The sequence below is a fragment of the Heterocephalus glaber genome, unplaced genomic scaffold (genome assembly GCF_053883595.1).
Source record: "Heterocephalus glaber isolate CG9 unplaced genomic scaffold, H.glaber_assembly_v1.0 deba00000347, whole genome shotgun sequence".
NCBI classification, from domain to species: Eukaryota; Metazoa; Chordata; class Mammalia; order Rodentia; family Bathyergidae; genus Heterocephalus; species Heterocephalus glaber.
Genome location: NW_028258143.1, coordinates 37371849 through 37391342, shown reverse-complemented (window position 1 = coordinate 37391342; position 19494 = coordinate 37371849). Strand labels below are relative to the sequence as shown.

General features: G+C 35.4%; 1 pseudogene; it reads right to left on the bottom strand.

Annotated features, from left to right (window-relative positions):
* Positions 1 to 64: 64 nt before the first annotated feature.
* The window catches only part of LOC101717351 (splicing factor 45 pseudogene), a 32118-nt pseudogene continuing 12688 nt past the window's right edge, over positions 65 to 19494 (bottom strand).

The following is a 19494-nucleotide window of genomic DNA, read 5'->3' as shown; positions in this document are numbered from 1 at the left end:
TTTTTTGTCTCTTTACTTCACTAAAGGAAGAGGTTGGCCTTTTTTATTTTTTCAAAATGTGCATGTTAAAAAGCATAAAATTTTACAGGGATCAATCACTATATATCTCAGAAGTCCCTCCAGCAGTCTCAGTGTACAACAGCTTTTCTTGTCTTTGCTCAGTCACTGCCCATTTAAGAATCATTGGAGATGATTGTAGTTCTTAAAATCAAACTTGTTCTGTCAAATCCAAGACCTTGAATATATTCAGATTGTAGAAACATACATTTACCACCCAAACCCCAAAATGCCTCATGTTCAGATCAACAACAGCTTTAATTGCTGATTCAACTCTCTCAAACTCTAAAAATATGTGTACTACTTCATCAGCATGGGTACCAGGATTTCAAATATCACACATTTTCCAACTTGGCCATATTTTTCACCTTGGTTTCAACTTCCATATCTTTCTTCTCCTGCACAAACTATGTTCCTCAGTAGGGCCACTTTAGTAGGATGCTTAAGTATTTCAGTTAATGCAGAATTCATTGAATCTGACTTCTTGGATATATCCTGAGACTCATCAGGATCCAAGTGGCATCACCCATATTGATCCTGCTGCCCTGTTTTCTGATTTTCTTTACTGACAATGTGGGGCTCAACCCCTGCTCCCGTTTCCCCCAACGTTGGCCTTCCAAAATGCCACATTTCTGTGTGATCTTATGTGCCACCGTGTGATCCACATTAGCTGAAGAGTCACAGTCTCTGATGAAGATCAGTCTACTCTGTTCCTCTTCCACTGGGGAAGGAATAGGAGTTTTGGAAGACTATGATCAAGGATTTGAGTCCTCCTGGTGTGGAAAATCTCAGTAACTCCTCTGTCTCTCTTTTTGAGGGAGGTGAGTGGGGGTGATAGTAGCTCCTCCCATATTCTTTTTCTCCTACTTCCCTTCATTGGAATCTGGATCTGGTCACCTTGAAAACCCACCAGTCTGTCTGTAGGCCTCTTTCCCCTTCTCTTCTACTTCCTTCTGTCTCTCCAACTCCTGCTGTCTCCATTGTTCCTCTCTTTTATGGTTCGCTATTTTCTCATAATCATAGGAAACATAGGATTTTCTTGCTCAGCTAAAGAAATCTGAACCTCAACCCCCTGGGAATGCGTCCTCCAACCTGCTTTGACCTGAGGTGGCGTGTCATCCACCATCTGCTGGTCATCCAAGGAATCATCCTACTTTAGTCAATGACTGGGGCAAGGACAGTGCTTTGCTTTGCTCTTTGGCTTTCTGCACGAGTGAGAGCTGCCTCTGTACCTGAAGCTGAGGCCACAGAAGTTTGAAGTATTAGGACCAGCCTTGTTTTTGAGGCACTAGTTTCTACTCTCAAGTCATCATATAAAGATATCTTTTCCACTGAATGCTGGCGTATCCAGCCTCTGCCCACTGGCTTGGGAATGGCAGAACACTGCAGGAGCCTTGAGACAGGAGCCAGTTCATGCACACCTCTGCCAGGTTGGCCTCACACTTCAAAGCACTGGGTGAGGGAGCACCAGCACGGGTAATGGTGGTTGTTTTGAAAGCAGTTTTTAAAACCCGGGAGACCCCTTGGCATAACTTATTTGAGGCCATTAAGAGGAACAGCCATGCTGGAGACATGATTCAGTGATACAGCACTTGCCTGGCATACAATGAGGCCCCAGGTTTGATCCTCAGCACTGCACATCACATAAAATATTACCTACTTAATAGATGCTTTATATATACATTCATTTTCTATTGGTGTTTGATAAGTTAATGCATGTTTAAAAGCCTAACTTATATATTCCCTCAACATTTCTGTGGGTCACGAGTCTGGGACATGGGCTACATGGGGCTGTAATCACAGAGTTTTCCAGGCTTGACTGGGGAAAGACCTAATTCTAAGTTCCTTCAGATTGTCATCACTGGGCAAGTGATTTGTGACAGTTTCTTTAAACCCATCAAAGGAGATAATAAAGAGCAACAAACAAGACAGAGCCTTAAGTAATGTGATCTAATCACAGGTGTGATGTCCTATAATCTTTGCAATACAACATAACTGCTAGAATGCCTTCCCATCATCTTTGCCATAGGTAGCATAGGTAACATGGTCATGACATCCCAACAGCTTTGCCACATAGCAGAACACAATCATAAAAGTCATATCCTATGGAGTGAGTCATCTACTGATTGACAGAAGCAAGTCATAGGCTGTAGCCTCAAGAAGCAGGAATTAGACAAAGGCATGAGCAACAAGAGATGGGGTCGGGGATGAGGAGCACCTTAATCTGTCTGCAAGGTGGTTCAAGGAGCCCCACCACTGACCCACGTCTCCAGCTTGGTAATATCTCTTAATTTTCTTTTAGTAAAAATAAATGGTAAATGTTACAATCTTATTTATTTATTTATTTTTGATACCTGGGATTGAACTTGGGACCTTGTGCTTGCAAGGTATAATCTTATTTTTTATATAAAGTACTTTGGAATTAAAAAGCCAAGACTCTAGGTAAAATAGCTAAAAAACTGGGTAGCAAATCCAGGTCTATTCTTGACCTTGCAATTTTGCCTCCCAGGTGTCTTGAATGACAGATTTTAAGAGACTATTAAAGAGTGAACAGGTTATTTCTTTCCTTTCAAATTCTATTCAGGTAATGTAAATAAGTGAATTCAGTGATAGGTTCTCCTTTAAGAGCTGAGGACAGTAGAGCTTTCACAGAAACACAAATAAAACACTCACCATTAAAACTACAAAACACAAAAGGAAATGATCAACCATAAGCAAAAGTCAGGAGAGATCAGGAATGAAATCACCAGAATTTAAAGGGAAAATGCAATTTGAAATATCTATATATCTATATATATATATATATACACACACACACATACACACACACACACACATACACACACACACACACACACACACATATATATATATCTTAAGAATAGAGGATAAGTCCTTCAACTTGATAAAAAGTCTACAAAAACCTGCAGCTAATATCATAATAGTGGAAAGTGTATGATTTCTCCCTAACATCAGGAATAAAGCAAAGATGTTGTCTTTCACTTTTTTCCTATCCAGCATAGTACTGAAAATCTTAGCTAGTGTAATAAGACAATGGAAGGAAATAAAAGTTATACAAATAAGGAAGGAAGGAAAGAACTGTCTTTGTGGATGACATGTGGTTTATGTAGAAAATTTCAAAGAATCACCAATACAACAAAAAATTCTGGAACCAATAAGTGAGTATTGCAAGGCCACAGGATACAAGGTCAATATACAAAAATCAATGCTTTTTTATATACCAGCAGTGAAGAGTTGGAATTCCAAATTTAAAAAAATATTTAAAATACTTCCCTCAAAAAGAAATGCTGAGCTCTAAAGCCAACAGAGTACATGATCTCTATGTGGGAAACAATAACTCTCTGATGAACATAATCAAGAAAAACCTAACATTTTGTGTTCTTGGATTGGAAGATTCAATAATTTTAAGATGTCACTTATTTTCAACTTAATATACAATTTCAGCCAATCCCAATAAACTATGAGCAAGGTAACTTTAGATATCAATAAAGTGATTCCTAAAATTTATATTGGAAAATAATATACCTGAAATAGCTAACAGAATACTGGAGATAAAGAACAAAGCTTGAAAATTTGCAATGCCATTTTCCAAGAATTAGTATAAGGCTATAATAATCAAGACAACATGGCAATGGCAAAAGAGCATACATATAAATAAGTGGAAGAGAACAATGTGACAGAAGGGGAATCACAGAGATATAGTCACTCTTTGACAAATAGTGACAATCCAAGGGGGAAAGGGAGGCTTTCTCAACAAATAACCCAAAATATGCATCTTTACATGCTTCAAAAAACTAACTCAATGTAGACATTAACTAGACTTATATGTAAAGCACAAAACTACAGATAAAACTTCTATAAGATAGCAGAAGAGAGAGGCTAGATTTCCCAAGGTTTGGTGATGAACTTTAAGATACGTAAAGGGATGATTCACGAAAGAAAAAGTTGGTGTGTTGGACTTTATTAAAATAAAAAGATTCCAATTTGTGGAAGGTACTGTTAAGAGAATCTAAACACAATCCACGGACTGTGAGAAAATATCAATAAATTTGGTATATCCATAAAATAGAATATTATTTAGTTATTCATATGATCACAAAAAAGACATAATGAATTTTCAATGCACGGTGCTAACTGAAAGACAATAGAGTGAAAAGGGGTGAGGACATTCATATGTGTACAGAAGAGGCAGTTTCACAGGAGTTAGGAAGACATCAAAGTCTTTCCAGGGTAAAGAAGGTGGGAGCAAGGAGAGGGTTGAAGCAGTGGAGCACTGACTGGAGAAGTCTGTAGTATGGTTAAAGTGTCGTGCATGACATTTTAACTGTGGATACTTCATGTGTTTATCAAAATCCATTGGATTTTACAGCACCAATTAGTCTTAGATTATGCAAATTAACAGAAGCCAGGTTAAATTGGGGAATCCTAGGATACATGTAGCAAAACAATCTAACTGTGGCACAAAAGTGAAATAATCTGCTCAGTGGGTGGAAGGAAAAGATGCTGACCTAAGTCCTTTTGGAAATGTAATCTGTAAAAATAAATACAAATAAAGCCCCATGTGGTGACACATGCCTGCAATCCCAGCACTCAGGAGGCTGAGGCAGGAGGATTGCTGTGAGTTTGAGGCCAGCTTGGGGTACTTAGTGAGTTCAAGACTGGCCTGAACTACATAGTGAGACCTTATCTTAAAAACAAGGCCAAAAAAATATATTTACAGTTCTTCTCTAGTTGAAAACCTTGTTACCCATGAGAGAACTGGTTAACAATTCTGCTGCTGCTATGCATCTATACTGGAGTTGTAGAATTAGTAAGTGAATAGCTGATGATGGGAGTAGGAGCTCTCCTTGTTGGATTAGGAATTTACAGACAAGCAAGGGAGGAGGCTAGCACAACCCATGTGGTAATGGATTAGAGTTGGAGATGTCAGTGTGTACTCAATATTAGCTTCTTTAAGTACAGATGATTACAGACAGAACTATTAATAGATATGTATGTATACATGCATTAAAACAGATACCTATATATTTCCTTACTCTGTCAAAAGAAAGGGCCAATAAGAAATAATCTTTTAAAAGCTATAAGCACATTTGCCATTGAGCTCTTCATTTAAAATATTGTTCTCCATTAAAAGAAACCAGGGTTCATTGCAGAAATGGTTTATTCTAGGCCTGGAGCAGGAACTGTATAAGTACTATGTCTTAGTTACTTTTCTTATTGCTGAGACAAAATACCCAACACCCAAAGTTAAAGGAGGAAAGGTTTATTGTTGCTCAGAGTTAGTAGAGGTTTCAGTTCATGGTTGGCTGGCTCTAAGGCAGGGTGGGATGGCAGAATGGCATCGCAGAACAGGCAGGCAGAAGGCAGCAAGCAGGAAGCAACAAGTGACTCCAGCAGCCCTCTTTCTGTCCCTTATATTCTGTCTAGAGTACAGGCCCTTAGGGTGGGTAGTGCTCACACCCAGGGAGGCCTTCTCATTATCCACTCCCAGAACTATAGCAAACCAATCAATAGACTAATTTAGTAATCACACTTTGGTCCTAGCATCACACACTTACTCCCAGGGTCACATACTTTATTTAGATCCATCTATGTCTGAAAAGCCCCACCTATGACCACATAGGGGACATCGAGACACAAGTTATAACATACCAGCCTTATCTTAGTGTTAGAATATAAAGAAGTTTTCAAAAAAATCAAACAAAGAAACAAAGAAACAGATATGTCAAAGGGACGCAGAAGTCAAATGAAATGTCCCCAATGAAAGAAGAAATAATTTGAGTAACAAATAAAATCATATTATATTCTAACTTAAAATATAAAATAAATATCCTTTCATGAGTCCATAATGATACAAATAAGTGACTGAATAAATAGTAAACAAAGGTTGAGACAAGTCTGTGCAGAAAAATTCCAAGTTACTCATATAAATAAGCATATATTATTATAGAGATTGAGAATAACTCTTCATTCTGTAAGTATAGGCTTAGCATGATGATGTCTTTCCAAATATTATAGTATGGAAAAGGTGAACAGATAATAATTCTATAGTAGAGTTACTTGCAAGCACTACTTCAGCTCGGTGGTGAAGAACAACAGCAACAGAGAAAAGTCATTGTAATAATGTGTATCCTTGCCCTCTCCTCACCAACCCATAACCTAAGTCTAATCATGAAAGAAGCATCAGACAAATCCCAATTATGAGACATTCTATAAAATACCAACCACTACTTCTCAAACCATCAAAGTCACCAAAAGCAAGTAAAGTCTGAGCACCTGTCAAGAGCAAAGGAAGACTAACAAATGATGACTAGATGCTGTATGGTGTTCTAGATGGCATCCTAGAAAAGAGAAGGACATTAGGTAAAAAGGAAATCTGCAGAAAGTCTGAACTTCAGTTAATGTGTGTACATTGGTTCACAATTTGTGACAAATGTGCTGTAATGTAAGATCTTAATGATAGGGGAACTGGGTGAAAGTGTATGACAACACAATTTTTCTATAAATATAAAACTTTTAAAAATGAAGTGTAATAAATACTTAAGATACAATAAAAGAAAGGATAGAGACTGTAGTAGAATAATAAAATAATAAAATAAATGGGGAAAAGTTTTTAGAAAAATGTAAACAAATTTTTATTTTGAAAACATTGGCAGACTTTTAGTTTCTGGTCTGTTATATAAGGAACTTGAAAGTCATCATTCTATCCTAACGAGTGAAAAGCTGAGCAAATTTTGAAAAATCAACAATTCTTCTAAATCCATCAGAGCAGTAAGGTCTAGAGCAAACTACTCCCAGCCTGGCTTCCCAGATTGGAGAGCAAGGAAGAGACAGAGTAAGCACAAGGACCAGAGTCATACATCACAGAGATGTTGTAATCATCAGATTGAGAACTTGCTTTTTAAAAATTTTAGTTTTTATGAGAACCTGTTTGCTGTACATAATGATTACATTCATCATGGGAAGTTGCTACATGTACATAACACATCTTAATTCTTTTTTCATCTCCTATGCCCCATCTACTCCCCCCCTCCAGGTTGGGAACTTGCAGAAACTATTATTAATGTGCTAAGGGCTATAATAGATAAAGTAGACAGCATGCAAGGACAGATGGGCAATGCAATTACAGAGATGGAGATTCTAAGAAAGAATAAAAAAGAAATGTTAAGGATAAAAATGCAGTGACAGGAGAAGGAATTAAATGACATATTAAAAGGATCATAAACTATAAGCAAGTGAAATTTACCCTTGGAATGAAAAGATGATTCAAAATTTGTACATCACATTAGCTGAATAAGGGATAATAAATCATGTGATCATTTCAAAAGATGCAGAAAAGAAGCATTTGACAGAACTCAACATCTTTTTATGAAAAAAATGTTCTTGACAAAGAATAGGAAGAACTTTTGTCAATATAATAAAGACTATAAATGAACAATCCACAGCTAACATCACACTTAATGATGAAAAAAGCTTTTTCTCTAAACTCAGAAATAAGGCAAGGATTCCCACCCTCATTACTTCTTTTCAACATAATACTAGAAATTCTAGCTGGAGTGAGTAGGCATGAAAAAGAAATAAGAGGCATCCAAAATGGAAAGGAATCTGTAAAATTGTCCTCATTTGCAGATGACTTGAGATATTCTCCCAAAGCAAAGTAAAAATGATTAAAATGTAATATGTACATGTGTCAAGTCCTCAAGATGTATATATCACAAACACATACAAATAAAAAACAGAAAAAAAAGAAACTATTCTTAGTTGGCTATGTAATGCAAGAACTAGCCCCACTGAAACAGATCATCCGAGCCACCTCCCTGGCAAATGCTTTCCTAACCTGTGCCTTAATTTCAAGTGCAAATTTCAGTAGTTTTGTGGGTCTGGTGTTTCATTGGAATCAGATGACATGTGAATGCATGCTACATGAAATTACGCCTGGTATACCAGCTTAGAAGCTGTTGTAGACACGGAATAAATGTTTGATGAATGAGTGAATGAAAATATTCATTTTAATTAATAAAACATTTGATAAGGTTGCAGAATACAAAATTAACATACAAAACCAGTTGTGTCTGTATATACTAGCAATTCAGTAAACAATTCAGATAACAATTCCTATTTATAAAAACCCCCAAAGGAATAAAATATCCATAAATAAATTTAACTATGGAGGTGGAAAATATATATACTGAAAACTACAAGACAATAGCACAAGAAATTAAACAAGGTACAAACAAGTACAAAGATATGCCATATTCAAGGGTAGGAAGACTGAATATTTAAAATATATCCATACTACCCAAAGAAGTTTATAGATTTAAAGCAATTCTTTATCAAAACTTCAAAGGCCTTTTTAAAGAAATAAAAACAATTATGAAATTCATATGGAACCACAAAAGATTATGAACAGATAAGTCAAACTTGAGAAAAATAAACAAAGCTGAAGTCATCACACATCTTGCTTTTAGAATATAGTGAGAGAATAATCCAAACAATGTGATGCTGGCATAATGACAGGTATACAGGCCAATGGCACAAAACAGAGAGACCCGAAACAAATTCATAAATATATGGCCAACTGATCTTCAGTAAAGGTGCCAAGAACACACAACAGGGAAAGAAAAATTTCTTCAGCAAGTAGGAAAACTGGATAACCATACATAAAAAAAGGAAATTGTACATTTCACTTATACCATATACAAAAATCAAATCAAAATAGATTAAAGACTTAAACATAAGACTGGAAACTGTAAAACTCCTAAAGAAGATAAGGGAAAGTGTCACATTATTTATTTTGGCAACTGGGTATGATAAAATCAAAAATACAGATAACAGAAACAAAAATGAAGAAACAAGACTACACCAAACTATAGTTTCTTCATAGTAAAGGAAAAAATCAGCAAAGTGAAAAGACAATGAATAGAAAGAGAGAGCATATTTGTAAAACATATATTTGATAAGTTAATCATCTATATGATATATATGGAATTCCTACAACTTACTAGTAAAGAAAGCTAATAACTAATTCTTAAAAATGGGCTATAAACTTGTATAGGGATCTATCCAAAGACAACACAAAAATTGTCAACAGATGTATGAAAAGATGCTCAATTTCCTAATCATCAGAGAAATGCAGATCCAACCCATAATAAGAAAACATCTTATCCCAGTCATTATCCAAAAGAAAATAATAAAATGTGTTAGCAAGAATGTGGAGACATTGAAACTCTTATACATCTTTGGTGAGGGATATAAATTGAGGTCATTATGGAAAACAGTATGGAGAATCCTCAAAAGAATTAAAAATAGAACCATGATATGAGCCAGCAATTTTATTTCTGGATATTTATTCAAAGAGCTGAAATCAGGATCTTGAAGTAATTTTAGCACTTCTTTGTTCATTACAGCACTATTCTCAGTAGCCAAGATGGAGAAACAACCTAAATTTCACCTGAAAGATTAACGAATAAAGAAAATGTGGTAAATACACAATGGAGTACTATGCAACCTTTCAAAAGAAGGAAAACCTGCAATATGTAATGACATGGATAAATCATGAAAATATTTTGCTAAGTGAAGTAAGCCATTCACTGAAAGACAAATATTCACGATTACATTTGCATGAGCTATCTAAAATATTTAAATCAATAGATTCAAGAGTAGTATAGTGGTTGCCATGTTCTGGAAAATGGGGAAACGAAGAGTTACTAATCAATATGTATAAGGTTTCAGCCAGGTAAGGTGAATAAAAAGCTCTAGAGATCTGCCCTACAACATTGTATCTATATCTTGACAATAAGGTATACTTAAAAATTTGTTAATAGGGTACAGCTCATGCTAAGTGTTCTTATCACGATGAAGAAAACCAAAAACACTATAACAGAAATGAAGAATGACTTTAGTGGGCCCATTAGAAGAATGAATACATGTAGGAAAGAATCTCTAAGCTTTAGTATTTGATATTAGAAACTCCAGAAGAAAAAAACAAGAAAAAAATAGAACAGAACTGTGAAACAAAACCAGAGTTATAATCTATAAAAAGAATACAAGAAGGAAAAGAAACAGAAGCAATTTTAGAGACAATAATGATGGAAAACGTCCCCAAACTAATATTAGACAACAAACCACAGTTCAAGAAAACCCAGTGAACACAAAATAGGATAAATAACTAGAAAACACTGCATCTAGGTATATCATACTAAAATTCCAGAAAATCAGAGGTGTAGAAAAATTTTTGAAAGCATCTAGAAGGATAATACAACACCTTAGTATATTTGAGCAAAGGTAAGAATTACATTGGAATTCTTCTCAGAAGCCACATGAGAGTGGAAAGTAAAATATTTAGAGTTGAAAGAAAAAACTCCACTAACCTAGAATTCTGTACTGTGTGAAATTATCCTTCAAACAAAAGGAGAAATGAAGACTTTCACAAAGAATATTTGAGTAGATTTCCTACCAGTAGACCAGCCTTGTAAGAAGTATTAAAAGAAATTCTTTAAGAAGGAAAATGATACACATCAGTGATTTGAATCTATATAAACAAAAGAAGAGTACTAGAGAATGAAAGTAAAACATTTTTTCTTGTCTTGATTTAATAGATAATAGTTCATTTGAAATAATAGAAGTCCAATATATTTGATTATGTGTAGTATATATGTATATACTTATATATGTGAAGAGAATGAAAGCAATGATACAAGAAATTGGAAAGGATAAAGAAAGTGTGGTACATGTACAAAATAAAATTCTATTCAGCCATAAAAAACCCTAACTTCAATTCAGGCTGGAATCAGAAATTTATTCTTTATTGTACATATACCTTTCAAGCAAGGAGTAGAAATAACTTCACTTATGTTAAAACATTAGATCAGATACATTGTAAAGGAAATTGGAAAATAATTAATCTAAGCAAACCACTTGGGTTTGAAGTAAGCATTTCTACTCTTTATTTATTTTTTGTGTGTGTGTTAAATTCTTTTTCTACTCTTTACAACAGCGGTAATTTGGTGATTGTAGTCTGAGAGGATTTTGGTCACTTCACAAATTTACTACTATTAAGCGTGCATGGGTGGATGAAGGAACAGAGAAGACTGAGTTGTACCCATTTTCCTGTCCAACAGCTCTTCATATATTATTCTAACCTTATCACTGCATCAGGTACAGAAAATGAGAAAGAAACTAATTGACAGGACAGAGAAGTCTTCTTTTATAAAAATTGCTTAATTATAGCGATTGAACCACTTTTTGTTACCTATGGATGATGAAAACGTATTTTTAAAAATTTAAAAATACAAATAGGAAGAACATAAAAGATGATAATGGATAAGATTCTGATCCTAATGAGCTGTATTTGAAGATCTGTTCATCATTTCCTCGCCACAGGCAGTGGCAATTTTACACTTGGTTTTAAAGCTACGGACAGAGGTACTGATTGAAACAGGACGTGAGTGAATAGTCGTGTGTCAGACTTGCTGGACTAGACATGAGAAAAGTCAGTGGTTCTGAAGCAGAAGTCTTCAGACAAGTTCTGGCTTGCTGCTTTGTTAAAATGTAGGTTTCTATGTATTGGGCTCCAGAGATTCTGTCAAATAGGCTTAGATGGTGTTAAGGAATCTTCATTTTAAATAGGTTCCTCAGAGGATTCTCACATTGTATCTCCAAGGAATCATGCTTTGGAAAAAAGTGCTAGAAGTTTTTAATTTCTCTATTTACTCTGGTACTGGTAAATGATTGGAACTATGAGTAACAAGGAAATATGAATAAAAAATGCTCAAAAAATATCAAAAATGTTACGTGTGTCATTAGAAAAAGGCTACTTCCTAACAACTTTGATAAGATTTCCTATTGTGACCATGTGTCCCACTTCCTCCAGTCCCTCTAACTTTCTGCAATTGACAGCTCCTGGTCTATTGAATTGTCCTCCAATTAACTCCTTTATCCCCAAAACTTTCTTTCTCTCTTTACCTTTGGACAATTTCTGAGAAAAAGAATTGACTGAAATGAGTATGTTTTCCTCACCACTATCATCTTCTTTCCTTACCCACAGACTTCTTCCTTTAGGTTTAGAAATGTTTTCCTTTTTTTTTTCTATTCTGAATTTAACCACTAAGACCTGGTTAACAGCTTAGAGCAAACAGATAATATATCTTCAATATTTAAATTAGTCTTCTGAGTTTCTGAGTTTTCAGCTTAGCAGTTGTAGACTAGCATTCATTGATCCTGTTTCCATCTTCCTTCTTAAATTTCCTGAGAACCTTGAGAAATGGAGAACTTGCCCAAGTTCAACTCCATTACTTCCAGTTCGGCTCCATTACTTCAGTTGCTGTCAAAAAGTATCATTACCAAAATTCCATCCTGCAGTGTTAAAGAGGCTTCAAAATCACATATTTCTTGGAAATAAGATAGTGTACGTTTTCTGCAATTTAAATCAGTTGAGAAAATGTGGGCACCCAAGATGGCAGTTCATTCTGTTTCTATTCACATGCTCAGTCTTCAGTCTTCAAGTCCTCTTCCAGAATGGCATGACTACTTTGGATGGGGCTGAAGTCTGATTTTCACAATGAATGAAGGAATAACTCTTTTCATGCCCTGGTATTGATCCCTGGTAAGTAAAGCCCTGGTATTGAGCCAAGACTACCTCTTCAGTTTCCCTTCCCATGTGGTGAAATTCCGTCACTGACATTTGTCCTTCCTATTAGTGGATCTCCTTCAGGGAAATCTCAATTCATTGGAGGTTCTAAATAGTTAATTTTAAAGTCCGAAGTAAAGGATAAGTGTTTCTTTCCTGGCTGTTAATGTTTCTCCAGGGCACTCTTACACCTTTACACCTAGGACAATAGGTTGTAAACTGGACGACATTTACTGTATTTCCCCAAGAATAAGATCAGGTCTTATCATTTTTACTCCAAAAGTTGCAGTAGGGCTTATTTTCAGATGTCTTATTTTTTCATGTTCAACAATGTACATTCATTCATTTATTTATGTATAAAAGTCTACATTTACTTATGTACAAATATCTACATATATTCAAATACAGCCATGTCATCTTTTGGAACATCATCATTTCTCTCCAAACCCTGAATTCTGGCCTGAATTTCTTGTCCATTTCCTGCAGAATCATTGACCCAGCAATAGAGCTCTCCTTAAATGAGTGCTTCTTGTCCAGGTAGCCTGTGTAGTGCATCATTGCAACACATGATGTATTGAATTATGAAGATTCATATTAGACACAACCACATCGTTATCAAGTGCCATGTTATCTGTCTGTTGTGTCTGTACTCTGATTGGTCATTTGGCACTAAATCTCTCCAGTTGATCTGTTCACATAGGCATTTAACTCTTATCCAAAGGCACCTTCTTGAATATTCACAAATACTTAATTATAATTTATATTATTACTTAAGTATTAATGCCAATAATTTTATTTATTTACATTTAATTATATGCTAATATCATCATTTTATAATTTAATACGTCTGTCACATTTTGCAATGGACACACTAAATACATTTGTCTCACTGGTGATCTTAACTGGGGCTTATTTTGGGGGTAGGGCTGATATTACAAATCACTCAAAAATCATGGTAGGGTTTATTTTCCAGTCAGGTCTAATTTTGAGGAAATATGGTAGCTAATTGAGGAGCCATTCTAGCAGTTCTTCCCTTAATAACTAAATCATACTCCAGGAGAACTTGTTGGCTCCACTTCTATACTTAGATAAATTTGTCATGGTTTATATATGAGCATGACACACACACACACACACACACACACACACACACACACACACAGTCAGCCCTTGGTATCTGTGTTTCATTTTCATGGATTCAACCAACTACACATGAAAAACAGATGAAAAATATTTTACCTTCTTGCTTACCTATACTCTGTAGTTAGGCCTATAATGGTTGTGTCCATACTGAATATGCACAAAGCTTTGGGGTTTTTTGGCCATTATTCCCTAAATGACAGAGCATTACAACTATTTACCCAGCACTTTCATTGTAATAGATGTTATAAGTAATCTGGAGAAGATGTAATGTATATGGAATAATGTAAATAAGCCATATGCAAATACAAGGCCATTTCACATGAAGGACTGGAGTATCTGTGGACTTTGGTTTCAGTCAGGCATCCTGGAAGCAATCCCCTGAGGATGCTGAGGAGTAACTGCATATAAGTAGTGTATGTATGTATATGTGTATATATATATATATGTATATGTGTGTATATATATATATATATATACACACACACCCATGCAGAGATGCATCTTCTCTTGACTGTTTCCCCCTTTACTCTATTGCCGTATCTTTTTCCTTCCCTTAGTAATCTTGAGAAAGTAGTCTACCCATTTTCCATGCCCATTTTCCTACTTGGTATGCTGGTTGGAGTGGAGATTAAACTTGATCTGCTTTGGGGTTCACTCCTGGGATTGGTGGGATTGGTGTGTCTGGGTGAGTTTGAGGCGTGGCCTTAGAGTCTAGGTCTGGACAGAGACTTAGAATCAGTATCAGAACTTGAAAGCTGATTATAATAAATGAGTTCCTTCCCTCTGTCTGTCACTGGAGATGGCACATAACCCAGTCTTTGATAAGTAAATACACTGAAATGGGAAGTGGTATATTGTGAGACTACTGCTGAGTTGATATTTATTTTTTAGGAAAGTATTTGGATATAATATGCGATCATTTTTGCAGTATCTATGCAGATTTTTAACATTCTAGAGATTATTGGGCTTTATCTGTGTGTAATTGGAGGTTTTTTATTATCAATATTTTACAGAAAAGAATATTACAGTTAAAACAGTTCCAAAGGAAATTTATTGATGTTCTGGCTCTAAAATTTAAAATATTATATATGCATCATTAAGCATGAAACAGATAAAATATGGCAGTCATTTTATAAGGTAGATATACAGATGTTCTTTAGTTTTATTTTGGAAACAAAGAGAGTTTGAAAATGTCAGGTTTATAAACAAAATCCCCTTGAGAGGTGCCAGACAGGAAACATGCTTAAAAAGTGTCAAGCATGGATTACCTCATGCCCTCAGATGACAGTGTTCATGAGCATAGTTGTCTGGCAGTGAGAAAATAACTTTCAGGGCTCTGAATCACTTGTGGTCCCAGGAGGCTCTACCTTTGTTATTCCTTACTGATCTTTTTCAGGTTCAATTTTTATGTTCACTTTTTATTTGCACATTTTCCTTCTTCTAAGGCCAGCTATACTACAAAAGGCATTGCAGTTATGATTTATTCAGAATCTGCTAGGATTGTACTGAGAAAAAAACTTCATAGACTCTGGTTTGCCACTCCGCTAGAAGCCCATGTTTCTTACTATTTTTGCCTGTACTATTTTTGGTGTTTTTCTTTGTTTATAACATGGCATTTTTTCCTTCAGTTGTTTATTTTCACATGATTATATGAGTTGTGCCTGTTTATTTTTCATTTACTTGTATAAAAATGTTTCTTGGACACCTATAGGTCTTCATAGAATCTTTCTGAGGAGCTCATCATACATTTAATTTCATAATAGTTTTATCTTATACTATTTCATAGTGCACACCTTTATTTGATTTTTGCTTGTTCTTGTTCCTTTTTTGTTGATTTAAAAGTTTTTGTAGCTTCTAGTTAAGGGTCTCATGTTGAAATATTTATATAATTACTCTTTTTTCATGCTTAAATTCTTTTATTGGTACATTTTAGCATACAATACATTTACATTTATGTTTGGGTGCTTGTACCTGTACATGATGTATCTTGGTTCTTATTTTTTCCTCATTACCTGTGGGCCCTTTACCCACTCCACCCTTCCCTATTTACATAGACTTTGTTTCCATTTTTTTCTTTTCTCATACTTTTTCCTTTCCCTTCTTTCCTTTCCTCTTCCCTTCCCACTTCCCCTACCTCTTTGGACTTTTTCTTCCTATTTCAAATTATCAATTATTCGTTTTAATCATTTTAATCCTATACTTCCTGAATGGGTGAAATTAAAGTGCACCTATATCTTGCTAAGATTATTGTGGAGAAGCACCATTGTCCCGAACTAGGGCCACAAGCAGCTTCAAATCAGGAATGCTACCTTACAACTCCTTCTCTCTGATTCACTGTTATTTTCTGACCTTGTGGTGTATTTTCTTTCTGTGTGAGCAGGTGAACCAGTGAGAGGTCATCTTTGGTTTCAGTAGATCCTGTTGGAACCAGGGCTTTAGAAATGATCATTCTGGATTTATTTCTGCTTAGCTGAATTCATTTTTAACTGCAAATCTGGCCTTTGTTTTCCCTTTATTCTTTTCCTTATCACATTACCTCCAGATGGTTTTTGAGGTCAAGTATCCCAGCCTCAGTGGCAGTTTCTCATATGGTAGTTGCAGTGATGACTTTGATTTTCTTAAAGCAGTCCCCTGAGTAGTTTTGGACTGTCCATACCCTTATTCCTCCTTATTTCATAAAAATGTCATTGGAAGAGTATTTAGAGATCCTATATCTTGCTTTAGTTTTATTGGTGTATTGTTTCCTCCCTCATATTTGTCCATATTTTATTGAAATTGATTGTGTGCTTGTGTGTGTGTGTGACCATGATTTTTGGTGGTTTTATAGCACTTTTCTGAACTTGTAATGCTCTTCCCTATTTTATAATGATTTTGGTAGTTTTAGAAGTTTCCAAAGAAGGGTATAGAATACATATGCCTTTAATCTCATTTATTTTCTCTGGAATCCCAAATTAAACACTTCTATAACGGTAAAGTTAAAGGTAAGGCTCACCCTGCTTCTTTTTTAATAGAAATTTTTAGTCCTCTTAAGTGATATGAAGTAAGAAGCCAATTGAAAGCTGGAAAACTCATATAGTAGAAAAAGAGAAAGAGCACACATGTGATTTGCCTCTTCCTAGAGAAACACTTTTAGAAAAATTCATTTACCCTGCATTACTTAAAAAAAAGTAGCACCGTGAAATCTCATTTCTATCCACCAGAGTCTTACTGATATTTTTCAGTACAAAAACCCTACAAGAGCTTTTACTTATTGCTTCCCCTTTCTATAGACCTTAAACATGAGTTCATATTCAGACATAGTACAACCACAAGGAAAATAACCAACTACAACAGTTACATTTTAAGTATGTGATCAGATTGAAGTCTTTTCAGAAAGCTTCTCTGTCCTGTCATTATTGCAAGTTGATATTCTCTGGAACCCAGGTTGTACACAGATATGTTTCTACTCAAGTACACTGTGAGGTAGAATTGAATGATAGGTCATCATCTATTTAGTGCTTACTGTGCATGCTCTAGCATGAGATACAGATATGATATTTCATTTCTGTTTAATACTCTGAGCACCACTTATATTATTATTCCACTTTTTTCATATGAGGGAACTGTGGCTCACTGAGGTCATATGTTTTGCCCAAGGTACACATAACCCATAAAATGTAACAGTGATCAAATTTTATAATTCTAGGGTTGATAGTCACATGGCTCTAGAATGAAGCCCTGTTCCTATTTTTGCTATCTTTGTGATGTTGGCAAGATACTTTTCTGGGCCTCAGTTTCATCAGCTATGAGGTGGGGATAATAATAGCACCTTCTTGTAAAGATCTGTGAGGGTAAAATGGCATAAGTAATGTGTAGAAATGAGTCCAATGCCCAGCACATCGTAAACGACCAGTAAATGTTAGCCATAAATGCCATAAGTAGTTCATTTCTTCATTAAAAGCAGGTTATATTAGAGGAGGAAATTCCTGTTAATTAGTCTGACAAGCAGGGTTCACTGAAAATGGTAGCCAGGGATACATCCAAGAAGAAAAGAGAACGGAATAGTTTTATTTACAAATTCATTACAAAAGGAAAAAGCCCACTAGGAGACTTTCATGAGATAAGAAAATGGCAATAAGTTGTCAGATTGCATCCTGCATCATGATGTTTTCTTGAAGAATTCTGTCCCATGAAATATGGCTAACATCCAGGCTGTGCATGGCAAGTGGAATGTTCAAGCAGAAGCTGGTGAGATTAACCAGAACTGTCAAAGTGGCAGTAAAAGAGTTGAGACCTTAGACTTTGGAATCAGAAGTCAGAGTTCTTAATAGTTGTGAGACCTTAGCCTATTCCCTTACCTTTAAAACAATGATAAAACGTTACTTAAGGCACAGAGTTGTTGAATGATTAAATGAGATCATGACTGTAAGCTCTTAGTACAGTGTTAGTCTGTAATAAAGGTTCAGTAAATGTTATTTGTGTTTAAAAATTGCCACCGTTTGGCATCTGTCTTCTCAACATTTTTAAGGAGATTAAAGTTTAGAAAAATCTTTCTCTGGTTCTAGAGTTTCTCTTTATTTACAGATAATCTTACTTGAGTTCCCGCAATTCAGGCCATTACTTTGAAGTAATAACATTCACTATAGATAAATCTATATCTCATGCTCTTGTCTCAAAACATGGATACCTTCTCCAAAACAGCCTGACAGAGAAAGAAAATTGCCTTTGTCAGGCCTCTTACTTGAACTTACTTTTTTCTCCCTAAATCTGTAAAAAGAGAGGTGAGATCCCATTATCTTTTGCCCTGCACTTGCAAGGTAAGAGGAGGAGTATACTTGTTTAGAGAATGGATAGTAGATGCACTGTCACTAAGAAAAATGCTCCAGGTACAACTACAGAGAAGAATGCACCATTTTAAAGAAAGATGGAAACATGGAAGTTTTGTAGTTTTACATTTTTTTTGAGTATGTGCTGATTTTCTTTAAATGCAAGTTGATACACTTTGGGCGTCTATACTAGTGAAGATCCTGTATAGCGGATATGAGGATGTTCCAGGTATTACCTTCCATGAGTTAGGTATTTCTATGGTGGAATCTCATTTCTTCTAACAGGTGCATGAGGTTAACTTTTGAACCTTCCTGTTGTAGGTAAGGCCTCAGATAACCTGGCAAGTGAGTGAAGGATATAGAGGCAAATATGTCTTTCTTACTAGATACTCTGCATTCTTTTTGTAACACCATATGGCATTACAAGCAAGCAGCTTGAATACATAGATTAAGCTACAATGCATGGTCTTGCTTTTGATATGATATATTTTTTAGATTCTCCCTATCCACTAGATCTTTTTCTTTCATTTCTGGAAAATGCTGCTTCCAGAGTGGCATACTGGTGTTTGCTGACAACCAATGATCTCTTTCTCCCTCCTTGCTCTTTCTCACCAGCACATTTAATGTTCCCCTTCTCCCTAGTTCCCTTATCCAATTTACTTTTGTTGTTTTACTATGAAAAGTTCCATGTGATTACCTGTTTAGTAAAGTAATACCTGCAGTTTTAACTTGAGATCCACTGTCATTTATTCATGCTGACAAAATATCTTCTGTAATTGTTAAAAATAAATCTGAAGAGTTCAGAGCTTGGGACCTTTAAATTTCTTGCACTCTTTATGT